Here is a 21,935-nt window from a genome sequence, read left to right on the forward strand (position 1 = left end):
TCCCCCCCCCCCCTGCTTCCTTTCTCAGAGTAGGTCTGGGAGTTTGAGCATATCCTATAACGTTCAGACGGCCCAGATTTTTCAGGTTTTGTTATGCGGAGAGTGACACCATAGTTTGGCTTAGTTTCGCAGAAAGAAAAATTGGGTAAAAAACTACCTTTTGTCAATTGCATCTAAACATTGTTTACTTTGAGATCTCATGTTTTAGATATTTACAATATTTAAAAAAAAAGATATGTACGCATTGGTAATACTTGTAATGTTAATACCTAGACATGAAAACACGATTGGGCATTCTGATAGACTATATATGATGTAGGTGAAGATACACAGATAATTATGGTGAAAATAACTTGTTTGGTTTGGATTATCATAAGCCGTTATTGCATGTTAAAAAACAGGCCTAGGAATAACTTTGCCAACATAGGTGTTTTGTTAACATAGCCATGCCTGAGGGTCCAGGGGCCAGACCCGTGGAGTGACAGCTATATCGTTAAGTAGCACCTCTTGTCTGATATATCCCATCAAGGAAAGTTTGATCCATGATAAATGTTTATAGAATGATCAGCAATGATTGTCTTTAGATGAAAAATCTTTTACTTAAAATGTAATCAGAATTGTTGCTATGCCTACATACACCTATTGTTCTAGTCATTATCTTACAAACACATTTCAGAGATATTACAGACCAAATCCTCTTCAACCTTGAGAAAAATTTCTCTTAGAAAAAACTTAACATCAATTGGGGATGTTTTACTATTCTCCACATACAATCTCTCTTGTTGTTTTGTGTAGATGTTGCTTGTTGAGATTTTCATATTTTGATCCCTATTGTCTCCAAATTATCTTGACTTCCACCAAAAACAATAGAGTTCTATACTCATATCTTGTACTCATTATGAGGAAGTCAAGTGCCAAATATAAGATACGCTGTAGTTAACTACCTTGATGATATTGTGTTTACAAGGTTGAATATTTGCTGATCTTAAATAACCTTTTGACCTCCAAAATCAAGGGAAAAGTTCACACATTATCTACTATTCTATAATTCTACTACACCTTGAAGTTGTTTATAAGAACTTGGCATGTATATACACAGGGTTTCTTATTTTTTGTAAGACTAGCAATTACACCACATGAAACTTTTCATTTTGATACAAAGTCTCAAGGCATTTAATGTACAACCGATACAGTGATGAACATCTCAGGTCCAGCTAAAGATAACAAGGTATCACCTTTCATTACTGTCTGCATTTTGTAGCGACAAGGGAAAAACTTCACTTGCAAGCAGCGGAAAGTTAACTTTTTAAAGATGGCGGCATGCTGTTTGGGGCAAGTCCTCAATGCCTTTAATGTGAAAGATGGGCAGTAGTGTACCTTGTAAATGAGCATTGTCATTTGTTTGATTGTATCTATTGTTTGCAAATTTGAAGACTGCATTCTACCAATTGTAAGATTTGTTTCTCTTTTAATAGGGAATAAATATTTCTCCTTAAATGTATTGCATCAGTTGTTGTCACTTGATTGTTTGCTTTTGTGAGCTAAACAGCTTAATAATATGTATAATACAAACATTAAATTGCCAGATATTTAATCTGTTGCTGTGATGAAAATGGCAGTGAAGTATGTACAATAACTTGGTTACTTTCAAGAAAATTTGCTCAATATTATTATGGAAACATGATTTGATGCTATCCTTGAGTCCATTGTCAGATGATGAGGCGAGTTTCTCCTTTCCTTGATGAAGTTAAACCCTTTCATCTTTACCAACTGTCACAGAGTGTCCATTAGAAAGTCTCAAACACACAATTGCATTGATTAAAACATAGACTTTAATACTGTGGTTGCAGGACCTTTAGTTAACTATAAGAGTCGCTCACCATGTTCATCTTTATCACAGTCTGTAAACAGTACATATCTTCATAGACGTAGGAGGGGTTCGTTTGCAATTTTTTGAAAAATTCGGGCAATATGCTGAGAATTTTTCGAGCACCTGCTGAAAGAAGAAAAATCTGCAGTGTGTTTTTCAATTTTTTGGGTGAAAATTCAAGCAATATGCTGAGAAATTTTTCGGGCACCTACTGAAAGAAAAATAATATGCAATGTTTTTTTCAATGGTTAAACTGATATTATTATTATTGTTAATATTGTAACAACTTCCCAATAATTATAATCAATATGGAAGGGTAATAACACAGAAAATATAAGCAAATTTTTGTGCGCGCTCCGCGCGTACAACATCTTAATACGCATATCATATAGGCTTTTATTGGTTATTTGCATGTGATGTATTAACAGATGAAAGCCTAAATGATATGCACATTAAGATATTGGAGGTGCGGTGGCGCAAAAAATTATGCTTATATTTTTCGGGCAAGTCTTTACAGCCCCCCCCCCCCTACCAAATCAAATGAGGCTCCTACGCCTATGTTCATCTTTATCACAGTCTGCTAACTGTGGCTTATTATGTGATAGGGAAGCATACAGGTGGTCGATGAGCACCATTTGCTTCCGCGATTCCAAGTGAACCTTATCACGGACCGTGCCAGTTTCCCTTGGGGCTCTTTGCCTTTTGGGGTTAGGCCTGTGCCTGAAAATTGTTGGTACAGCCCCTATACTTAATTTCTTCCTTCCAGTAGCTTGATCAATCTTAAATAGATCTTCAAAGTGAGCCTAAAAGCCACAAGCAAATGATGCAAATTGTTTGGCATAAGTTCATTTAGGGGGTGGACATTTCCTACAGTTAGCCAACTTATAAGCTGGTACCCTGTATTATCATCTCAGCAAAGAGATACACTGTGAGCATAGTACATACATACTTGCTTAAGGTGGTGGAGGCCAGTGAGAAATTTTTCTTCAGAGCACATGTCACCTTTGAATTGTAAACAAAGTGCTGACATTTTCAGGGAGTTGTTACTTACTGACGTCTAAGGATAATTTTGAAAGAGTTCTTATAACTTCAATCATCAATGTCGTTTTCAATTAGGGGAATGGGGAGTAACTGACACTAATGCAATGAGTTTCTGGGATAAGTGCATTGACAATGTGTTCAAGGTGAATTATACAGCTTTCACCCCACCCCCCCCAAAAAAAAAAAGATTCATTTCGTTCGAAAGCACAAAGTTTTGCTTTTAATCAAATACCAGTAAACACTGAATTTTTCAAATGGGATCTAGTCTTGCTTTACATCAGTCACACAAAACGGTGCATTGCTCAGGCTAGGGCTGTGCAATATTTTGAACATTTGGGAATGAGCTTATGGGCATCCGTAGAATCTAAAACTGAAATTACGAACATATGTGCAGTGGCTTCAACGTGCCGCTTTGAAGCCTTATTTTGCATGCAGAAAGATAAACTTTGTAGTACAGTGGTTTCATTGGACTTTTTCCGTCGTATTTATTTCAGGTTGGATGTAGTTTCGTTGTGACCAGGCAGCGTTTATGAAACTTAACAGTTCGTCTAGTTAAATTTTTTACTATGACAAATCTCAGTGCAAAATAATTGTGTAAAACAGTCTTAGTTTGGCAGTGAGTTCACAAGCTTTTGTCTGGAAAAGTTAACTTTCCGTTGCTTGCAAGGAAAGTTTTTTTCCTGTCTCTACAAAATGCAGACAGTAATGACATGTGATACCTTTTTATCTTTTATCTAGACCTGAGATGTCCATCGATGCTATGAACACTGTGTTGTGGGTATTGACCGTAGCTGTATGTATTGACTGTACACTAGTGTCTTGATACCAACAGTAGCAAGCTGTGTGTGTATTGTCTGGGATCGATGGTGGTGTCTAACATACCTCAGTTGAAACTAAGTCAGATTACCGGCATGAGAAGTTTCTTTGTGAACGAGTCTTCACACTCTTTAAGCGCAAACCAGGTTAATTAAGTACTTCATAATCGCATGTAAAGAAATGCAACACTTCTGGTTCATTGAGAGTAGATGCGGAAGCACTCCTTCCTTCCGCAGATTGTTCTCTGTTATTGTTATATTTTGAATCAGCCTGGTGAACTTTGTTGCGGTAGTATTAGCTATCAAACATCTTACATCACTGCTCATTTATGCTACTGGGTATTTTCCTTTATTATTCACTTTTCTTAAAGGATGAGTACATCATTAACAAAAGGGCAATGATCAGCCTAGTAATGAGCAAATAAGAAACCAGAAAGTCAAAGACTTAGTGATTCCTTGCCCATAGTAGATATTTTGTTAGGGCTTTGATTTCAAATTGAGAGTTTTGGATATATCATGTTTGTAGGTTATTCACAGTCTGGGTTGTTTTGACCTCTAATTAGTTTCGACCTTCACCAAAAACAATAGGGTATTGTTATTGATATTGATCATCAACCTACCAAGTACAAGTTCCCTGAAAGTTATATATTCTTTAATAACCATCATCCCATACATACACACCCACTTTCACAGAGGTAATTCTCACTCTTTAAGTTAACTGAAAATTATCCACGCCCGTCAATATCTAGTAGAACAGAGCAAACGTTTTGCACGTAGTGCAGACTCCTGTAACCTTTGGACTTGCTTGATCAGTTCCTTTGGGTATCGCCTATTTCAGTTAAAGCTATACGATCTTAGCTCAACAAACCTGCCTACTGTGCCGGCAGTGGCTTGCATGAATTTATCATTTTTTGTTGCCAAAACGCTAAAATCTTGCTGACGTGTTCTGGGGGTTTTTAGTATATAGGACCGTACTGGCATATCAAAATATTAGTGCTTTCTACAAATGCACTGGACTGAGAGAACTATAGGAACTCAGCAACACAGAATGCAGCACGTACACCAGTTTCGTATCGACAGTTTTGTACGGATGCCTGATCTGCACAATGAAATGATATAGGCTTGTGCATCATGATCAGAGTGCAAAAACATGTATGTGTGACAGTAGGTCGATGTTGGGTACCGTAGAACGGGTTTTCAGAAAACTTCCTCTCTTGACCTCAAAGGAAATTTGACACACATGAAATTCCACTCCCACTTCACACTAAGCACTTATATAAGTGCTTAGTTTGTACATCAACAAAATTTCACTTATTTTTTTACAAGATTTTCAGACATTCACCTCAAATGACCTTTGACCTTCCAATATAATTGGGATCTTCTACAAAATATGGGCTATCTACATACCAAGTATGAAATCCCTCCAAGTTATCCCTTCCTATAAGCAGTTTACATGGTTTTTAGTTTGACCTCTAGTGACCTCAAATGACCGTTGACCTCCACCAAAGCAATAGGAGATTTCCCAATATGGGATACCCACATGTAGAGTATGAGTTTAATACAAGCTTCAATTATTGAGATATCGTGTTTACAAGAAAGTTTCACAAACACACACACGCATACACCCGAACCCACACAATCATCATCCCATTGATTTATTCAGCCGTCGGCAAGGAATAAAAAAGAGGCTTGTTTCTGGATATAATACCCCAGAGAACTACAGCAACTGGAATACAATGACTCACACTTTTCTTTTCTTTTCTTCTCTTTTAATTTTAAACCAAAAATATAGTATAAATGTAAAAATTCATGAGGTACACAAAGTATGAATATATTGGGTAAGAGAAAAAATGTGATAAGGAGCTTGAAAGAAACTTGATTGAAATGAACTGTAAGAGTCATTACAATCCCAGTTGCCTATGCACTCCACCCACCTCAGAAGACTTAATAATAATGATGATGACGGAGACGACGATGATCATACTAATAATAATCGTGATGATGATAATAGTAACAACAGCAATAATAATAATAAGAAGGATGATGATGATGATAATAAAAATATTAATAGTAACAACAATAACAACAACAATAATAAAAATAAGAATGATGACAATGACGATAATAATAGTAACAACAACAACAACCACCACATTAATAACAATAAGAATGATGACGATGAATAATTATAATAATAATAAAAGGCATTTATACATAAGTTGCTAATGGATTGGAAGTATATAATACACTTTGCATTGAATTGGTGCCTTCATGAATAAAATGTAATAAAATAAACAAATAGTTAGGAAGCAATACAAAATACTTTGTACATTTCACTAAGTTACAAAACAAGAAAATCAACAAATGTTCATAATTTCTGCATTCAATTTCATATGATAAAATAATTAAGATATATGGAAAACAATTTTTTTCACTTTGGTTGACATGTACTAGAGCAGGGTTGTCCAACCTACGGCCTGCGGGCCATAGTCCGGCCCGCTGCACAGGGTTGCGTCCGGCCCGCCAGAGATGCTCTACGGTGCGGAATTTTAGTGAGCAGATTTATTGATAGCAATTTGAAGCTATATAATCAATCATTCGAACCTTCTGGGTTCAAAAAATCTGCATACAGGTCAGTTTGTGTCACTCTCTCAGCGGAGGTAGTGGGTGGCTGAACTTTATTCATCTGTTTTATCAGGAAGGAAAATAAATCAGTGCGCTCCGCGCGCAGAGCTCATATTTTGTTGCCTTGGGCTTTGTGCAAAAAATCGAGCGTAGGGTTCATGCGGCCCCTCCTTCATCATAATCATTTCATGTGGCCCTCCTGTGGCCCTCCTCTGTAAAAGGTTGGACAAGGTTGGTACAGGTACTAGAGCCTATATCCCCTTTAGATGACGGTTCGACCATGACATGATTTCTTTCACAAAGCAGGCTGTTGCCTCAAATATGGCGAATTTCAATAATGCTGCTGTTTTGCGACTAGTAATTGTCATGAGTGTAAGAATGATTGTACATATATGAAAATCATACAACTTATCCTTTTCCATTTTGATGTTTTTTCATAATCCAAGTCCAACACCCTGCAGGTTTGCACTATAGATGCTGTCGGTTAAGTACAACTCTGCCACGCACAAGGTTACTGAATGTGTCCAACTCCCACCCCTCTTCAATAGAAAAGAAACACACACACATAAATAATGCGTGAGCTAAGAACTCATTGAACATTCATAACTACCCACATGTCTCATTAACAAGTGAAGTTTTCAGCGGGTGGCAAACTATAAATTATTGCTCATTCTTGAATAGTGACTGAAAGATAAAAGAAAAGGTTCACAGATTGATAGCAGACATAACTAGGTACTGTTAATTGTTAACTGCCTTGGATCATCTGATTGAATTAGTGGTATCTCAGGGTTTTCGTTAGTAGCCGGGACCCGAGTCAAATGACCCGCTTACTGCACGTACATGACCCGGCTACTTTGCGGCGCTCAGTAAAGAAAACATTTTTTTTTTTAAATTAAATTAAAAAAAAAAAAAAAAAATTACGCAAAAAATCGAGAGGAATAAATACCCACAACCAGGTCAGGTGTGATTGAAACTGTCACAGCAGTTAACTGTTGGTAAAAACTACAAGAAGTTGAACATTAGTAGTATGGTCGAGGAAATGAGGCCGAGGGGTGGGTGAGAGTAGAGGTAGGGGAAGGGCTTCTTTTGACATACAAATTGTTGCTCAACAGAGATAAAAGCTGAATAAAAAACAGAAGGTTCTATCACACACCTAGTTGGGTATTTTTTGGCAGTAAAATCCTACTCACTTTGTAGGTACCGTAGACCTATTATCATTTTGTTATGATCGCACTTCATTTAATGCAGCAAGTGCGTCACACCCTTGCTAAGTTCGGTACAGTGGCATAGCTACCTCCCTAGGTTCCATGACCCGAGTGTTAATAAAAAAATTCAGGAGAAAAGAAGAAAAATAGGACAGAAGAAAGGGGTGATTGGGAGGGGGCAATATCATTGACCAAACAACTGTATATTGCACCATTTTGCATCTAGAGACTTTTTAATTTGCAATTTTCTGGCAAAGGGGAGCGGGACCCCTCCCCTTAGACCCCTCCCCCATGTCCGTGTACAGACAGTCCCGCCTACTTTTCAACTTGACCCACCTACTTCATTTCTTAACAAAAACCCTGTATCTAACTCATAAGGAATTCACATTGCATACCAGATGTACAATGGTAGTGGCAATAGGATGAATGACAGCTCGTCATAAAGAGGTTGAAGTTCACTTTCCAATTATTCTTTGATGATTGCCTGTCAAAGGCTGTCATGCAGTAATGATGCTCTCAGTTCCCTTACTGAAAGAAAATCGACCTGAGGTGTTTGGGACTCTCCCAGCAGTTAGTAGTAGTAGTAGTAAGTTGAGTCTCGTCTATTCGACATGCTCAATGATTAACCTCCGCCACGAATCAAGATCTTGTGCAAGGTTTATTGCTTCCTCGAAATTGTTAATGTTAACGTCCTTAAATTGTGACTTTATTTTTCCAAGCAAGGTAGTCACAGGCCTTCCTACTGGTTGAGCAGTATGTCTCAGTGCTTCTCTTAAAGCAACCTTTGCTGGAGCGTCCTCCTGGAGTCTTGCTACATGACCGATAAATCTCAATCTCTATGTGCGATTATGGATGACCAAGGTGTTTGGTTGGTTTCATTGTAGAGCTCATCGTTTGATAAACAATTGTTACTGGTCCATCTAATGTTGAGTATATTACGAAGTAGTCTCCTTTGAAAAGTGTCAATTTTGCAATCAAGATCCTTCGTTGTGCCCCACAGTTAGCAATTGTACAAAAAAATACTCTTTACTAAAACCTCGAACATCCTAGACTTAATGTTTCGGCTTTTTGCTCTTGAAAATACTTGACAGTGTATTGAAAGCACTGTTGGTTATACCAATTCTTTGGTTAATAAGGTTAAAATAGTGCGCTTGCACTGTCTCTTTGTGGTGAACCAATGTTAGTGTTTAAAGAAAGTCCGAATTTGCCCTCTAGTTTGACGGTGTAGGAGACGTTATTGATTAGCAGTTATATCAGGTGAAGTTTGTCGTTGTCAAGAATCTTTTCTAGGTCATTAAGCAAGGATCCTCTTTGAATTGTGTCGAACGCCTTGCTCCTATCTAGCATCAATAGATTTATCGTTATAGTGTAACCTACGAATGTTATAGCTTTTTCTGCTGGCACTTTAAAAGCGAAGAGGAGTTCAGCTGTGCAACGTCCTGAAGTGTAGGCAGTCTGGGTAATGGGGAGGATATGCTCATCAATTGACGGACGAAACCTCCTGGCCACACAAACTGCAAGAATTTTCCTTAGTGTTGATAATAAAATGACTGGTCTTAAGTTTTCTGGTGGACCTTTAGTCTTTCCAGGTTTTTGGATAGGAGTTAGGATTCATTGTTTAATTTCAATTGGGAAATCTCCTGATTCGGCTATACTGTTAAAGATATTTGCTATGTGTTTGTGGGTACATGGGGCATATTTGAGATGTTCGGCTGTGACCTTGTCACAACCTGGGGTCCTATTATTTTTAAGGGTGAGACTGCTTGTTTAATTTCATCTTCATCAAAGGGCGTTTTTTTGGTTTGGGATCTGGGATATTGCAGTTAATAAGTCCTTTCAAAATGTTTGCTGATTTCTTTAATTTTTGCGTCGGTATCTCCTTTGTGTTTATCACCAATTGTAACTGTAATGGGGTCTCTCTTACTTTTTTGTTGTATTTTTCTTATTGCTTTAAAGAAATGGTGGGAGTCAACCTTACAATTTTCAATTTTGTCAGTTAATTTTTGTTCATGGGCATTTTTGACTAGAAAATGTTGTTGTTTAATTGTTTTGTTCCTTTTAGTTTTAAATTCTCTCTTTTGATCAATATCTTTACAGTTGTCAATTTGGAGTCTAAGGTCTTTTTGTTTCTTGGAAAAGCTTGCTATTTTAGTATTATTAAAACATACTTTTTTTGTGGGTGGATTTAAGTTTTGGGCATTGTCTAAAGAAATTGTTGACAGTTCATTCCAATAAGTAGCAGGTGATTGGGAAAATTGGTTTTGTTTAATGTCTTACTTACATATTGATTATAGTCAATTTTGTTTGATTTAAGATGGCAGGAATTACTACTCTCAACAGTTTTATTGACTGGATAAATTTGTCTTTTTGTCAAGCTATTTAGGGTGAAACTACTTAAAATGATTTTGTGATCAGTGTTAACATGAAGGCCATAACAGGCTTGAGCATCGATATTAATAAATTTGAAGTTTAATGGTGCTATGATATAGTCAATTTGGCTTCTGATAGGGTTTCTGTGAATATTCTAAGGTATAAAATTACTTGTATATGTGTTGATATGCTGAAGTTTGTGTTTGTAGAAAGTATTACATAAGTATAGATTGTTACGCACAATTAGGTCTGTTAAGAATTCACCATTAGTATTCATATTGCCAGTGGTGTATTTTCCAATATGTTTAGGAAAGAAAGGATTTGATGAGCCAACTTTTGCATTGAAATCACCACATATAATTGCTTCTTTTTTATTGACAGTATTTAGTAGATCTTCAAAATTTTGGTAAAATTGTTTGGTTTCTTCAGGATTCTTATAAGTTATTATGGATTGTTTTTGATTGTTATTTAAGACCACGCACACAAAGTGTTCAGGTTGGTGAATGCATTTCTACGAAATCCACCGTCCACCAGGGCGGGCCACAAGGATCTTGTGCTGGCCCTGTTCTCTTTACGGCTTATGCAAGTACTTTATATCATACAATCTCCAGTCACCTTCCCGAGGTCATGGGGTATGCAGACGATCACACCCTGTACCTAAAATTCAAACCAGGTAATTCCGACTCTGAACTTAGTGCTCTAAATGCTATGGAGAGTTGTTTATTGGACGTTAAGGCTTGGATGAATATGTGTCGCTTAAAAATGAACGATACCAAAACTGAATTTCTTATCTTTGGTTCACGAACTCAACTTGCAAAACTTGAAATGATCTATTATTAATTGTGTAAATGATGTGAAGTATCTTGGCATTTATTTGTACAACACCTTATCAATGAAAAAACATATAAATGAAAAATGTAAAATTACGTAAGCATCTTTCAACTGATTCTACTCGCACTTTAGTTCAGGCACGCATCACATCACACTTTGATTATTGTAACACTTTGTTTTATGGTCTTCCCAGTTCTTCCCTTAATAAGTTACAGCGTGTACAAAATATGGCTGCCCGTATCATCCTAAATTTGAACAAATTTGACAGTATATCTTCTGCTTTTAAGCTTCTCCACTGGCTTCCGATAAAGGATCGTATCGATTTTAAAATTTTATCACTCACTTATAAGGCGCTTCACAGATCTGCACCATCTTATCTGAAGGACCTTCTTAACCCACGATCAGTGAGCTACTCCATACGATCTCATGACAGTTTGATTTTAACTACCCCCCGCACTCGCTGCAAGTCCCTTGGTGACCGATCTTTTTGTGTCTGTGCCCCCAAATTGTGGAATGCACTCTCTTTTTCTATTCGCAATTCAAGTACTGTAAGTTCATTTAAATCCAGTCTTAAGACTTTCATTTTCACACGTGTATATAATTAATCTAGTTTTACTTATTATCTCATTCTTTTTGTATTTATCTCTTACTATTGTTTCATCCTATTTTCTGATTTTGTGGCATGGTATATACTGACTTCATTTTCTCCATCGTTATTGGATTTGTTTAGTCTTTTAGGGTTATCTGTTTTTAAGATTTTTACCTCTTTCTTATGATTAACTTGGTTTCTTAATTTTCGTTAAGTTTTATACCTTTACTCTTTTAAGTTTGTACAGCGCCATAGCTTATGTTTTTACATATATATGTGTGCTTAAGAAATGTTTAAATAATAATAATAATAATGTAGGGGCATAAGCATTAATAATATGTAGTGGGTGGACTTTGTTATTATAAGTTCTATAAATGGTCAACAGAGCAAGGCGATCGGATATGGGTTTAAAAACACAATCAATTTCTCTCTTAACAAAGAAACCTGCACAGTGATCATAGGCGTAGGAGCCTCATTTGATTTGGGGGGCTGTAACGACTTGCCGGTAAAATATAAGCAAAATTTTTCGCGCGCCCGCAGGCTCAACATCTTAATGTGCATATCATATAGGCATTCATTGGTTATTACATCACATAGAAATAACTGATAAATGCCTATATGATATGCACATTGAAAAGTACGCGCGGAACGCGCAAACATTTTGCTTATATTTTCTGTGTTATTACCCTTCCATATTGGTTATAATTATTGAGGAAGTCGTTACAATAATAAGGATAATAATAATATCAGTTTAACCATTGAAAAACACATTACAAATTACTCTTCTTTCAGTAGGTGCCCGAAAATTTCTCAGCATATTGCCTGAATTTTCACCCAAAAAATTGAAAAACACACTGCAGATTTTTCTTTTTTCAGCAGGTGCCCGAAAAATTCTAAGCATATTGCCCGAATTTTCACCAAAACAATAAAAACACACTGCAAATTTTTCTTCTTTCAGAAGGTGCCGAAAAATTATCAGCATATTGCCCAAATTTTTACCAACAATTTTGGTTGGGAGTGGCTGCAGCCCCCCCCCCCCCCATGCCTCCTATGCCTATGACCGTGATATGAACAGTTACTGTAAGTAAAAAGGCTAAAGGTTGAGAATTTCAGTGGTGTTCTTGCTGTGGGTAGGCCTGCCTATGTGAAATATTATCTATGGGAACGAGATGGGATAATATTAAAATTTGTCCTGGATGTCCTCATGGTTAATCCATGATCATATGGCTTTAAGGTGCAACTCATGAAATAATAGAGTACTAAACTAATCAAGTTCTCAAAACAGTACAAATGCTTAAATGAAACATTTGGTAATATCTCACCACTCTTTTTCATAATGATGAACGTGCTATATTTCACGTCAACTAATGATCATATTGAAAATAACTGAAACTGTTTTATAGAGTTACAGTACTCTACCCGAATAAAAAAATAATCTGAATTGTAAAAAGCTATCCTCAAAATATGTCACTCAGGAAGGGTTGTTTTCTGGGAGGGGGGGGGGTGTCATTAGCTCATACTGTTTAAGATGTACATTTCTTTCCAATGTACGAAGCATATGGTAACATTGTAAGTAATTGTGATAACAAAGCAGCCAGCATTCATCATCAGTCAAATTACACATGGAGCCACTGAAGGAAGTGATACCATGACACTACTGTACATGCTACCAGTTGCTTATTAGCCAACTTAATAAATAAACCAGTCATCACAATATTGCATATGACCTGGATTTCAACGAATCTATTTGACTTTGATGTTATAAATTGAAAACGTCTTTTCACCTTGGTCTTTTCTTTCCACAGAATTTGTTTCATGAAATTGATAGGTTAATTAGATGGTTACAATATCCATGAAACCACTGTGGGTGATATCAATTACAATAAGGGCATACCTGCCCCCTCCCCCCCCCCCCCTGCATCCTTCTGATTGCTTACCCAGCAGGCAAATATGTTGCTGTCTGGAATATTGGGTATTAGGTCCATTCGACTGAAACAACCAGTTTGGTTATCGTGTGGGTAGTCCGGATTATCATCATGAACAGCCATATGGTTCTGGATATTCCTGAACTTTAATTAAGACAGTGTAGCCATATGAACATTCACAAGTCATTCACATGCTCTGAGATCATTTCTCATGTTTTTGCTTTGTCATGACCCTTGCTTCAAGGTGTCCTGGGTATTACAGGGTATTACACAAAGTCATTGCCCACAAAACCATGAGTATGAAGTATTGAATTCAATGGATTTTAATTATTTCTAGAAGTTTATGCTCTTACTCATATGCTATGATGGATGGCCTGTGTCAATTAGAAAAGAACAATTTAAACCATGACATAAACACGATCATTTCACATACTGAGAGATGCCTTGTACTTACTGTGTTGGTCAGGAGAGGAAATCCATGGATATGTTGCCTTCATGTGTAAATTAAGTCTCTATTTTTGCATTTCATCTTTGTTTTGTGATTTGCTTGTAACCCTATCAAGAACATTGTTTCCCAGAAGACATACTGTGTTAATGCTTCTAATTGGCAACACCTCTCAGGTTCAGTCAGATACCCCCACCACCCAGTGGCGGAGCTAGGGGTACTGTTCAGAGGGGGCGAGAATGGTCTGTAGGGGCGCTTTCGACACTATCTAAGCGGAGCGCCACCACAGGTTGGCGCGAAGCGAACCTATCTAAGCGGAGCGCCACCACAGGTTGGCGCGAAGCGAACAGAAATTTTTTGAGTAAAGATACTCCCTAGATAGCAGGAAATGACCCTTTCCGGGCCTTGCTTATTTGCAGATAAATGAAGAATAAATGGGTGTCATCGCCATTTTGTCAGGAAATTACACCAACAAAATGTGACAAATGTCAATAGGCATCCGCCCCCTCTGACTGTATGGACGCTCCGCCACTGCCTCCACCCTAAAGCACTACAAACTGCTGACTGACAGGTGGTGGTTCCCAGTGTCAGCTACTATAGAATAACAATACTTGTCCATACTTTTGGGGGTATTTGGCATAGAGATTAGTAAACTTTTGGCTTTAAAGTTTTCAAAAAGTACATTCCTGGAGATCGTTACTCTCCGAATTGTTCTCAGAAATTGTTAAGGAACACACAAGACAACTGATTGTCCCAGTTAGGAAAAAACAAGGGTTGTAACTAAAACAGTTTAAGGATTTTGACCAACGGTGACCATATTTGAATATCTAGCATATTTGGGACCAATACAGCATACCTTTCAGAGGAACCCCACCTGGCATTAGTGATTTACTTGAAACTCTCTCAATGCATGTCTACTTTTTATACCGGGCCTCTGCATTGCCAAAACAATTCACTTATTAACTTTTTCCTTGCAAGAATATAAGGAAATTCCAAGAGACCTTTACATAGCCACAGGAACAGGGATACCATTTTATATGTTTATGTTGTACCCAATTCCCACCCCACTCCCTTATCACATACTGTCATTTTCTATAAATTATCAAGTGATAATTGAAGTTGAAGTCTCCGTTTTACTGGACAACATAATACTCACCATTTACATAAGTATTACAGACTCACTCACTATACACAACATAAACTATACAGTATGTGGATATGAATCCAATTATTCATAAAGTACCTGCACTTTTTGAGGTAATGTACCTCCACAGGCTCATGTATGCTGTGTCCACCATTGTTCCATTTTCCAGTTTCAGCATTAAACACTTCTGGGGTGGTACAGTGCCCGAAAATGGACAAAATATAGACAGATGATAAACATGATTCAGTGACTAATGCAGGTCCTTCATGGAAAACTGGGGAACACAGAATAGCAAATAATAAGTGGGAGAAATTATGGAGGACATTATAAAAGATGCACATTGTTCATGATAACTTTATTTGGGGTGGTGAGCTTGCAAAGTTAAGCACAAAGGATTCCAAGGGAAGAAATGGGTTTATTTCCAGTCATCTAATGATGCTAATGAACACTTTGGCTTTACTGTACAAGATGTGCTCGACATCATCCATTGTTAGCTCAGCCATACCAACATGCTGTAATATTTGCTTAGTTCAACAATATGCACAACTTTTTTGTGTCTGATGAGAAACTTATGCCTATGTGTGTAATAAAGATTTCATTTTAAACTTATGGGCCTACAGAGCATTCCAGTGGGAAACTTCAGGTCCACTTACTACAGACATTTCCATACACATGGCTTATGGTGGATAAACAGTTTGCTAAAACTGTTCTTCCCTTTATATATTAGTTATCTGTTCCAGTAGTTCCAAAGTATGAGATGGCACCTTCCAAACATGTTTCCTTTTCACATTTTTCGTTGTTTAATCTGAAATTAGTTGCTGAGCTAACAACTCATTTGGAGTCTTTTATTGGAACACAAGTGGATGGGCTATAATGAAGTCATGATTACTTTAAGATTACTCCTAACATTAACATTGCTGTGTAGAGTGACGGACACTAAAAAGCGAGATTACCCCGGAGAAAATTCCTATTTAGACAATGTGAGAAAGTTCAACAAGAGCTTTGCCACTGAAAGCTCCTGTAGTGCCTCATTATGGTGCCTTCTTGACCTTCTTGGAAACTGTTTGGCTGTATGGTATCTGTTGATGGAATTGAACCACCTGCTGAACGAATTCTGCATCACCAGAACAGATTATATAATCGCCTAACAAATTTCCAAAAAGAAAGAAAATCAATTTGGTCAGTTACTAAACACTTGCAATTTTAAAACTGAAGTCCAATTTTGGAGTTGAATGTCAAAAACCAAATCGTCCCTCAGTACAATTGCCACACATAGGGAATGAACCTATGGAGAAACAGCAGGAGGATGAATGTACGAATATGATAAATCAATCATGGATGTGGAGTAAATCTCCACTTTTTGGAAATATACATTACAGCCCACAGAGTTTGAGAAGACTTCATAAGGGGAAGAATAATCTTGTGCAACCTGTAAAATCACAAATTTGCAATGAATATTATAACATGTAGGCCTATTGAGGTTCATGAGTTTACAGTTGGAGACCATTACATTTCAACATCTCAAACAGACCATTGTTTGTCTTCAAATCTACCATATTTCTGAAATATCCTGGGGAAATAGGAATAATTAATATCCTCTTTTTGAACAAACAGGGCTGGAGAAGAACATGTATAGCCTAGACCTACAGGCCTGCCTGAAAGATCCACACGAATCTTCAACAAGTCCTGCATAATTAGGTCCAGGTGCCTAACGAGCTGTAAACGTTAACATTAAGTGTTAGGCCTTTGCCTAATTTGTACTTAAGTTAGGGCCTAGCCTTCTCACATCTCAGTGTCTACCTTGAACTTGAAGTCAATATAACTTAGGCCAACATTGTTCTGTGCAAATCCGACCGCTTTTACGTTGTATTCCTCAGCACAGTCACCCAGCACACATGCATTGCGTTCTTATTAAAAATAGGAACTGAAGGATTCACTTTGGTTGTTCAACATAATAAAGTGTAAGGTATCGGCCTTTGGCTATTACTAATACTAACGTAGTGTTTTGTACACCACGGAAGGTGGCACTGAACTCCTATTAGAGTCTATTTTAATCTGCCCGGATGTTCTCCTTCAGGAAAATTGCAGTAGGAGAACATCCTTTTTAATACATTATCAATCATGATCTGGTTTCCTGTGGCTTGCATGTTGAAGAGCATTAACGGAAGTACATGTGGTAACAAAATTGGGTCAATTGAGACGATTTTAGGCCTCCCGGGGCAGCGTACGAAAATTTAGTAGAGTGAAGAGGTTTGTTTACAAGAAACCGAAACTTCCGGCTCGGATAGCAAAAACACTACATGGTCATGATACGGAAAATGGATGGTGCCATGAAAGGCCAACTTGTCAGCTATCCGGTGATGTGTAGCGTTTTGCTAGTGAGAACTTCTATCTAGTCTTAGGGTCCTATTTCTTTTGTGACTTGGTGTGTTAGTCATGGGCTTTTAATGGGCGAATGTTACCTGAAACGGGTCGGCATAAGCTTCACAAGGACGCAGACGTGTTGTTTATCCAGGAAATGCATGTGATTGGCTGAAACCCTAAAGCTTTTCTGAGATCTATTTTCATTGGTGCTAACAATCTGTGTCAATTTTGTGTTGGCAGTGGTAGCTACCGTTTTACATGTTGGTGTATTGTATCGGGCGCGGTGTGTGACAAAATTATACACCGAATATATTGGTTATAACTTCTCATATATAATAGCTATTCCGTAAAATGTATATGTTACCAGTACCAAGTGGGTAAGTAAAACTTTATTTCTCCAAAAAGGAAATTTGTGTACTCTCACTACAAAACAATAAAACGGATATCAAATGTAAATATATAATATGTAAAAATGTGGGTGTACATAATACGATAGAAAGGATAATAAAAATTAACTTAACAGAGTATCTTAAATAGCTTCATACCACGAGGAATAAAAGAATCCCGGTGTCTGTTGGTTTTTAGTCCTGGCAGACTCAATTTACCAATGCCTTTTGTCATTTGACTGTCATGCAGTTGATCATCGAGAGGGTGGCTAGATTCATCCCATATGAAGTCCAATTTAGATTGAAGAAGACAATATTAGACCGAAACCACTCATTTATGTAAAGGTTATGCATTACCTATTTATATTTTCCAAAACATATATACAATAATAACTTATATATATATTTTCCTGTAATCATCATAGGCCTGTAAGATGTATCGCATACGGCTCAGCATATAATTTTGTCAAGTTCGGCGAGCGCATAATATAGGTTATAACCATGCGAACAGCATACGAATGGGCGGTGTCAACGTTTGGCACTAGAACACATGGGCGGGGATTATGCAAATATACTAAGCACGTATTGGCTGAAGCAATGTCACTGGTTCTGTGCCAGCGCGCGGTACGGTACAGTAGTTAACAAGTATTATATTGGCATATAGCCAACTATGTAGCAACTTCACCATTCATCTAAAACCAAAATTAAAGTTCTGAAGGTATTTTACGACTTTGTTAATGGTTTTGCAGGTGTTCCACATGGCAATGTCATCGGCAAATTGGCTAACTTTTGAACTGGAGATGCTATTGTTTGGAAGTCGTTCATATATAAAGAGTATAAAAGATAGCTTTGTACAGAATTAAACCTTGGGGGGTTCCGGCTTCCAGAATAAAAGAATTGGAATGCTTAGTATTATAGACAATTTGCATATACCGATCGTTTAAATACCAACAGAGGAGCCTTATAATGTTAGTTGGGAAGTTGCACTTGAAACATTTTATACCGGAGACCATTATGGCATGTTTTGTCAAAGAATTTTTTCAGCGTCAAGGAAGACTGCCGCTGAGTGAAATTTGTGTGTAGAGCCGATTTTCGTTCCTTCAGTTAGTCGAGCTTTGGGATTTATTGTTGAATTGCTGGTTCTTAAAATCCAGCCTGAGATGGATTGAAATGATTTTGGCTTTCGATGTGACTTCCTATTCTATTATCTAGAATCTTTTCAAAGACTTCCTAGAGCTGAGAGGAGACTAATCGGCCTGTAATTTTCAGGGTTTGTGAGAATCTTGTTAGGTTTGGGGATAAGAATGGTGAGAGCGTATTTCCATGGTTTTGGGAAATAGCCAGTTCTGAGAATTTCGTTAAAGAACTGAACACTAAGTTTAATAAGATTGTCGGGACAGTTTTTTTAGCATATACATTACACCATCTTTGCCAGAGGAAGATGTAGTTAAATGCTAGTTTACACTCGTTACAGTTGATAGGCTTAATGAGAGGAAATTGGTCATTTAGGATTAGGGTACCGTTAAGATAAAAAGCGTTCGTATGGACAAATTTGTCAATTTCTTGTTTAAAAAAGGTATTGAAAATTGGATCGCAGGGGATTGTAAAAATATTTTTGAAGGTGGATGCGAAAAGGTGAGTTCTGTCATCTAGACCTTTAATTTTTCTACCTCTTTTATCTTTATCAATTAGTTGGAGTTTTTAATTGGGTTGAGGATCGCTTTAACTTTTCCAAAACTTTTTGGGATCTCAATCTGTTGAGATAGTTTCATACTCTTTCTCTATGCGTACTTTTTTTTTGGCCTTGATTTTGTTTTTGATTACGATTTTTGAGTTGTCTATTTTAGTCTTTAGAAGAAAGTTTCTGGTTTAGATAAATTCTTCTTAGTTTTCTCCTAGCCTAAATTAGATTAAGAATTTTATTAGAGGACCAAGTGTGTTCTTAACATCTTTTTAATTGGACAGTTTTTATTATAGCTATGCATACTACGAACAAAAATCAGGGAGGCTTTTTAACATCCCTGACACTTTGGAGGTGAAACAGTTTGTAACGCATGCTTTTCACAAACGCTGGGATATGGTTTTTTTCTACACTTAATTAAACCATAACTTTGCGCTGTGGCTTAAAATCCCCATGTTGGTTAGAAATTAATCTTTTAAACATTTCTGATGATAATCACACCAACTTTATGATTGTGAGAGATATTTTTTTGATGTCAACTTGGAAATTCGTCTTTGTACTGCAGCATGCAATTCGTTAGGTCTAATCGTAGAGTGAAACTAGTAGTTTACCATTTTATCGTTACTGCTTTGTTTTCAGCTCCTTGCAGCAGCCCTTTTGAAAACGTTCGTTTATTATTAAGTGTGTACCCATTTTTGACAATGAATTTCGTATCTGACCTTTTTAGGTGTGCTAATAGTAGTTGTACCAGAGGTCATAAACTCCAGAAATTATAAAGTAGGATTAATATTCGGCAGAACTGTTTTCTAATAGGTTGTGAATGAGGGGAACGGTTTGCTTGAGAAAGTTGAACTTGCAGGAAGTGTAAATGGGTTTAAGAATGCTTTGGACAAGCATCGTAATCCGGTCTGGATTTTGGTGTCTTTATTTTCCCCGTCTCCCATAGGTCCTTGATTGTCTCTCCTGATCGTTTTTTTCTAAACTGCTTAATCATTGTTAGACGCTATGAACTCTGTGTTCAAAATTGCTAACGTCAACATCGACCCAAGTAGAATAAATGCCAATTCGGTATAGGTATGTTTCAATATCATTGACTAAATTGCGTTAATTTTGGCTAGAGGACAGTCCTATGCAGATGTTTGCACAACTTACCATCGCTACGAAAATTTTCTTCCTATCTTTATCGCTGGATTGATCTATGTCTAATCAGCCTGATAAATCTAGGCCTGTAACAACTAATGTAACGTAAGTGGCCAACGCCGGTAATCTTTCTTCTATGTTCTGTTTGAAATTAGGCTAGGTTTAACTAAACTGACGCCTAGGGCTTGCCTAAGAAAGGTGTTGCTAGCCTAGGCCTATACTCCTAACACACTACTAGCTAAAGAAGTACTAGTAGTAGTAGCGATAAAAGGCAACTGTACATGTTAAGGTATTTATATTTCCTGGGCTAGTCCCTAACTAGATTTGAATGGTTAGTCCTAAGGTAGATGTCATTTCTCTGGCTGGGATGAGATGAACCCAGCTAGACTACAACACTTTTAAAGACAAGCAAATGCAAACATATCTCTTATTCTTAATATTCATGAGCCTGCTTGTTGGGGATACTTTGGCAGATGCAACAAATTATTCAGATAGTGCGGGTAAGGTAGCGCTGATCTCAAGCAATGTCAGTTGGATAGTGCTTTGTACACCTTTAAAGCTAAGTTTATGAGAAATATGCCAAAATGATTTGAACTCCGCCTAAAATTAAATCCTTTTCTAAATTGCTGTAACTTTACAACAATCATATGATGTTAATGTACGTTTCATGAAAATGAATACCTTGAGTCATTCAGATATAGAACTGATGTCAATTATTAACATCCAGTCAATAAGTTGTAGGCTAACTAGTACCACCTAGATTTAATTTATTTACCAAACAGTTTGCATATTGTCACTAGGCCTACCTACTAGCCAATGGTAGCTGCACCTTCTGCAGTTTAACGTTGTAATAAATTGCAAAAGCTAGAATCCTCATGATTTGCCATCATCATCTACCCACCATTTTAAAATATATGATTTTGAATAGTTTGATATACATACAGATCTCTCTTATTGTTTCATATTTTATATTATTACATCATTTGATATGACATTTCATCAAACTTTCTAGTATAGTCAGTATTGCGAAGTTCGCCATACTGCGAAGTTCGGGCACCCTAAGAAATACACGATTTTCACCATGAAAACCTACAGGAAGAGCCAAATTTCACCAAAAAGTACGAAGCTACAGTTATTTTCTCTCCAAAATGACCCGTGTGCAAGAAATTACTTACATATTTGTCAATAAAATGACGAAGATCTATGAAGTCTGTTATAATTACTGAAAGAGCAACAGCGCCACCAATTTTTACCAGCGCCACACTGTAGGTTGCGTGGCCGAAATTCGCAATACTCTAGCAAGAAATACCAGTTCCACAATCACGAAGAATCTTCTTGGAAAACAACGTGAAAACAGTTTGCAGGAAAGAAAGTTTGGCCGTGTATCGTACTATAACAAAATTCTCCCACCATATGAAGTATATTTTCAAATGATTTATACCAGAAGATTTAGTTTTGGGGTGTTTTAAGTCTTAAGTGGGCGAACTTCGAAGTCACCATCCTA

The 21,935-nt window shown here is 37.1% G+C and overlaps 1 protein-coding gene across 12 annotated transcripts in view; it reads left to right on the top strand.

Moving 5' to 3' along the window:
• LOC139980539 (uncharacterized) overlaps window positions 1-21,935 on the top strand; it is an 89,576-nt gene that overhangs the window by 44,463 nt on the left and 23,178 nt on the right. For 4 of the 12 annotated variants that reach the window (XR_011797581.1, XR_011797580.1, XR_011797579.1 and 1 more), the window contains exon 1: window positions 17,875-19,245. The gene's annotated coding sequence lies outside the window, so the exon portion shown is untranslated. Of the gene's footprint in view, window positions 19,246-20,237; window positions 20,366-21,935 lie in introns of those variants that run through there. The other 8 variants (XM_071992250.1, XR_011797577.1, XR_011797584.1 and 5 more) reach the window with 8 other exon arrangements.

The sequence above is a fragment of the Apostichopus japonicus genome, chromosome 15, assembly GCF_037975245.1.
Source record: "Apostichopus japonicus isolate 1M-3 chromosome 15, ASM3797524v1, whole genome shotgun sequence".
Taxonomy (NCBI): Eukaryota; Metazoa; Echinodermata; class Holothuroidea; order Aspidochirotida; family Stichopodidae; genus Apostichopus; species Apostichopus japonicus.